This window comes from Xiphophorus hellerii, chromosome 13 (assembly GCF_003331165.1).
Source record: "Xiphophorus hellerii strain 12219 chromosome 13, Xiphophorus_hellerii-4.1, whole genome shotgun sequence".
Lineage (NCBI taxonomy): Eukaryota > Metazoa > Chordata > Actinopteri > Cyprinodontiformes > Poeciliidae > Xiphophorus > Xiphophorus hellerii.
The window spans coordinates 4,033,967-4,040,087 of record NC_045684.1 but is presented as its reverse complement, the minus strand read 5'-3'; positions in this window follow the sequence as shown (position 1 = coordinate 4,040,087).

Below are 6,121 nucleotides of genomic sequence, written 5' to 3'. Positions count from 1 at the left end.
CTTTCAAAGTCAGCCAAAGTGGAAAACACATATTAGCGATGCTTTTATCATATTGATTCACACCTCCTTTGCATAATTTAGGTCTTGCTTGCTTTATTTGACTTTCTCTGCTGTGTGTCTTTTTTTTTAACCAGGATATCTGAATAACATTTTAATTATTCAATATGACTGTCAAAATCAATTTCAGTAGCAACTTTATCTAACATGTGGCCAGTATGGTCAAAGAATTTAACAAAAAACAAACGAGACTAAACATGAAATGCAGCTGTTCTCTTTGCTAAATCTGATACAATCACTAGGCTAGCACAATCTTATTCTAAGCAGAAAAATCTCAAAAAAAAATGTGGAAGGCTGCCAATACAATGACTGCTCAAAATTGTAGAATATTTTACTGCTTTCATTTATTTCAATTATGTAATTGTGTGCATTATTAACTCATTGACTTCCTAGCGCTTCTAGGGTGGAATTATTAGTTATCTAATTATTGGCATTTGTGGAGCTCAAAGTTCTGCAATGTATGATAACTTGACAAGATTGACACCCATTAACTTCTTATTTGTGATAAGTGACTACAGCTTGGGGTTCTTCTTTACCAGCAAAAAAAGGATCCATAAAGCAGCACTCATTGGAATGACCAGTACTCAGAAAGCAGAAACATTAGACCGACACAATTGTAGGTTTAAAAAGGATAATTTGTTCTAACAACTGTATGTAAGTGCACTTCAAATACCTGAAATCCTCGGCTTTGCCAGGATTTTAAAACGGAAACAAAATGTCACCCTGAGATGACAAGAAAATGGTTTTGAACATTCAGGAATAACCCATGAACCACAGAGGGTGCTGGGAACTGCTGGCACACTGGTGTCACTGCCCACAGTGAACTGGTTTTACACCACAACTCGGGTACCAACATAGAAAGTAGTTCAAAAACAACACCTTCAAACTGGACTGAAATCTGCCACTGCACATATTAACAACATGAAGTCCTTCTGGATAAATGTCTTGTATGCAGACAGGACAAAATATGTGGAGTGGACAATCTAATAGTGGAGGTCTACTCTGAGACCATTTTTCCAGAGTTATTCTAGAAATGACCTAACTTTAAGTTTTTGTGACTTTCAGCCACTGCTACGGATAACAGAACATGGCAACATAAAACCGCTGGCTGATGCAACATTGATCACATAGCTATCGAGGTTAAAAATAAAAGAGGCTGGCTGCACGCACCAGCCTCTTTGCAAAAGAGCAAAATTAAAGAAATGGCAAGTGGAGAAATACATTTTGTCAGATACATCATTTTGATCTCAAAGGAAGTCATAAAACACAAATTGGTGTGAAATTAAAATGTTATTTTTCATGAAAGTGAATTTTTATTTTCTTTTGACTCAACTAACAATTAGTATTACTCAATTTCCTTCGTTAAATTCTCTCCATATCAACAATTTAATGGTTCTTGTTAGAGAATCATTTAAAGTCTAATTTAAGGTAGCCAAGATTATTTTGTTCCTCGACTAAATCAAGTTTCAGGATTCAAAATCTAAGTGAAACAGCGATGTTGACAGGAGAGAGCTTTGGAAAGTTAAAGCATAAAGCAGTTTCAAGATCAATAAAAAGTCACGTTTGAAAAATGAATAAAATATACCTGCAAAAACTGTCTTCATCAGTCTGATGACTAAATCTGTACACATTTGGACTTTTTGTCCTCCAGGCATTTATTAATCCCCAGAAAATTATTTTGTTTATTGATATATTTTTTTTTTACAGTAACCATAGTCTCTTTACACTTTAAAGTAAAATAGAAACACTACTTAGTATTCTGGAAACTGTGAATATACACATTAGTTCAGAATCGAGCGCAAACAGAAACCCCAAGCTTTCCACTTGATAGTGTTTGCACACAAATTTTAATTTATTGCTGAAAGCAAACATGAGATAAATCCTGACAGTTGGAATCGTGCAGCTGGTGTTTAACTTAAACATCACACGAACTTGTTAAAACATTTACATTTCATATTATTATCTAATTGTCAGGATCTTTGATTTTTTTTCTCAACTCAAAGTCTACTTTTGTGCAAGTTTCAATAGAATACTTAACTGTTATTCCTTCTGAAACCATTTGAGAAATGGTTCAGAAATAAGCGGGAATTATAGTTTGCAGAACAGGACTTTAATGTAAATGGGGACATGAATAACCTCTGTCATTAAGTATTAACATCTGCTGGGGTACAAGGCTTACATGCAGTTTGATAAACTGATGCATAAAATAGTGTGATGCATTTTGTTGGCTGAAAAGCCACGTTTAGTTTGGCTTTAGTTTGGTGTAGCAGATCCTTTAATACCCATTTTAGTCACAGCTTGGCATCTCTTTTCATAATGTACATTTAAATCCAACCTTAAATAAAAACAAATCCACAAACAGAAATACTGAGCTCCCCCATTTCCCTTTGTGTGAAACTGGTCCCCTGAGAAGTGGAGATTAATCTCTTGAAATTGGCTTTTTGCAATCATAATCTTATTCATGAAAATAAACTGCAATGTAAATGCATTTCCCCTCAAGCACATTTCTCTCCTGTCCTCTCCTTTAAAAAAAGACAAGAAATAGGACCTGTGAGGTACTTTCCTCTCAGTCTTTGGTGGCCTGTTCCCCTGACGCTGCTGCTCAGGATGTTTACAGAGCTGAGGGAAGCCAAAGGGACCTGACAGCCTGCTGGGGATTCATTCGAGTGAGGCCACATTTAGAGAAGTGTCGGCTGCAGAATGGCTACATTGGAATCCCTCATTCACTCTGATCACAATTAGCAGTGAATGAAGGGGAGATTACTGAAGGAGCAAGAAGTCACATTTTCAGCAGCTTCTCCTCAGTTAAATAGTCAGTGATTTGTGTTTTACACTAACCATGCATAACATCACAACCACCTGCCAAATGATGTGTTGGTACGCATTTTACAGCCAAAAAACCCTGACCCATTGAAACATGGACTCCACCAGACCCAGATGGCACCCTGATGTTTTTTAAGATTCTTTAAGCCTTTCATGAATCTGACCTGTTTGTCCAGTGAATCCTTCAGATGCTCACTCTCATCCTGCTCCTTAATTCAGTTCTAAGCTATTTTTGCTAAGAAAATCCATTCTCATTCTTGTAGCCAGAGATCTTTCTTCTCTTGTAATTTTTTATTTATAAAGTATCCCAAACCACAGTTCTATTCACCTATAGTAGAAAAGGATATCTCACCAGGATTTCAAGCTGTGTGTGTTGTTGGGGTGTGTGGGCGTGTGTGTGTGTGTGTGTATAAATGCAGTAATATTCAATAAATTAAACTATATCTACTTACAGAACTCTTACAGAACATTTTGTCCGTTTTCACTGAATAACATAGAACCAAAATATACTAAAGACCTGTGGTTGCTGTTAATGTATCAACCTTCCAGGCCTCTCAGGTCTTCTGGTTATAGTCTACATATGGTTCTGCATACCACAGAACCAGAATCAAACATGGAGAAGCTGCATTCAGCTTCTAAACACCACAAATCTGGAAAATCCCCACAAGTAAAAGAAACAAAGGCTTGAAAACATCTGTCTGAACACAATATATACAAAATTCCACCTAAAATCCTCCCAACAATCATGAAGGGCGGGGAAAGTTTATGCAGACATTTTTGGTTATATTCTGCTCTGTACTATTCCTTTACTCTGGTCCATTAGACTGTATTTCTGTGCTCCTCTCTCCAACGTATTTCCAGCTGGTTGAACGTGTGAAATCATCAGTGAACACTGCCAAAGTGTGGACAGATGTCCCAGCAGCAGCTCTGTTTTTAGTGGCAAATTCATGATGTGATTTTAGTAAATCTAACCACTGCAGAAAAACTGCATTAATCAGTAACTACAACAAATAAACAGTCACTGCAAAAACATTTCAAACTATTTTATTCAGAAGCAAAAAATACCATTATTGTATATGTCTGAATGATTTTTCCATGTTTGCTTCAGGGTCCTTTTTATACAGCGGTACTTTTTAGACCACAATGGTCTTCACCTAGCCACATTTAAAATTCTTAAATTGCCGTAAGCAAAAGAAACCTAATTCCACTGCACTTTTTTTCTTTTTGTATATATGAATATCCAACTGATAATTTTACCTAATTCTATTCACTTCAAATTTGCACAGTTAGTCAGTGAACATCTTTTACAAAGCTGGACTGAGCAGAAACTTGACAAATCTCTGTGACAGATGTGTAGAAGTAGCAAAACCTTCCCTTCCACATCCATTTGGCAATTATCCACCACTGTACCAGTAAGCAGTTACACCGTCTTATTCACAACATTTACGTTTTTGTTGGATTTTTTTCTCTCTAGCTATTTGGATATATTTATTCTGAATAATGTTTCTTTTTCACTCAGTGGGAGCTTTTCTGTGCATCAGCATTTAAGTAATAGGTAAAAACATACTTGAGGATACACATAATATAAATGATACAATTCAAAATGAAAAATCTACTGTATATATTTGTGACAAAATGCAGAATGTGTTTACACAATTTTCCTAAACAGATTTACTTTTTGATAAAGAAAAATACTGCACCAATCACAAAATCAAAGTGAATTGTGACATGAATATTATTTCAGACTTCCAGCTGAGTTCTGTTAGATTTGATACTGAAAAGATACTTGTTTATAAGAAGGAAAAGAAAAGAGAAATAAAATTGCCTCAATAACCCTGAAGGAAGGTATGTCCTTTTAACATGAATGTGTGTGTGTGTATGCAGAGGAATCTGTAATCACAGCAGGAACGAGTAACAAGCCCGATAAGACAGAGAAGCAGCAGGGAATACAATGTGCGACACCAGGGATTAGAGTCTGTAGCCTCCTGCTACACATAGTTGAGATTTTCTGGATATATTTCATAATTACATCTAAAGCTTTTACTCCATCATGACAAGAGATGATAGGATGTGGTTTGTAAATGATTATTTTGCAGAATGTTGAATAAACCATGAAGAAAGAGCATGATTTGGTAGACATTCAAAGTCAGGTTGAGAACAACTGTCGTAAAAATGTCACAACAACTTAAAATGAAAGCTCAGGTTTCAGGAAAAAATAGGATTGTGATTGAAGATTACTTTCCTTTGTTGCAGATGGATCTAAAGTCAGCCTACGTAAAGGTAAGTGAGTTCATTAGTTCAACGCCCTAGGTAATTGTTATTGGTACAAAATCTTCTAGCCCACTGTTAGATAGCCAATCTAAAAGTTTGACACCTTTGAATCTATGCCAAATAGAATTAAAGCTACTATTAAAGACAAAAAGAGATGGCCAACCCAGTAGTAGGAGGGTGTACCTAAAAAATTTGCCAATTATTCAACATTGAAAGTGCACGGCAGGAAAAGAATTACAACTGCCTAAACACGATAAACTCTTCACAAGAAGTGTAATTTGACCTAATTGAGTCAAGTCACTCATAGTGACTCAGCATTAATTAGGGCTTTAAAGAATAACTGCATGGTGAGATAAGACGGAAGTTCAGTCTGAAGGAACAAGCTTAATCTAAACTGATCGTGCTGTTGCAAATCAAAAGACAATTCTAACAGAACAGCAAAAAAATTTACATACGAAGGTTTAGAAATGAAAAAGATATATATTTTTTTCTGATAAGATCAGTCTGATTGTCAAGAATAACCCAATAATAACAATTAAATTATATTGGCAATAACAAATAAATAACTGAGAGGAAGTAAATACTTTTTGTTGTGCAATCATATCAAACATACAAATGGCAAAAAAATGACAGACCATTGTTTTAGAAAGGTAACGATATGTTCAAAAGTAAATAAGTACACAAAAAAATTACTACACAGATTTTGGTCATGATATATTATTTTTACAAATTGAAAATAAAATTGACGGGAGCTGTTTGATTCAGAGCTGACAGATATTGAGAAAAAGATCATGCTAACTGTAATTTTTATCATTCAAACCCAAACATCTAAAAGAACAAATGTAAACCCATAGATGTTCTTGAGTGATGTTGATTTATATGCAACATATTTTTGTCAATGATAAACTCACGCTTCTTTGTTTACTAGATATCAGTGAAACCACCATAACAAAAGTGATGCATATATATT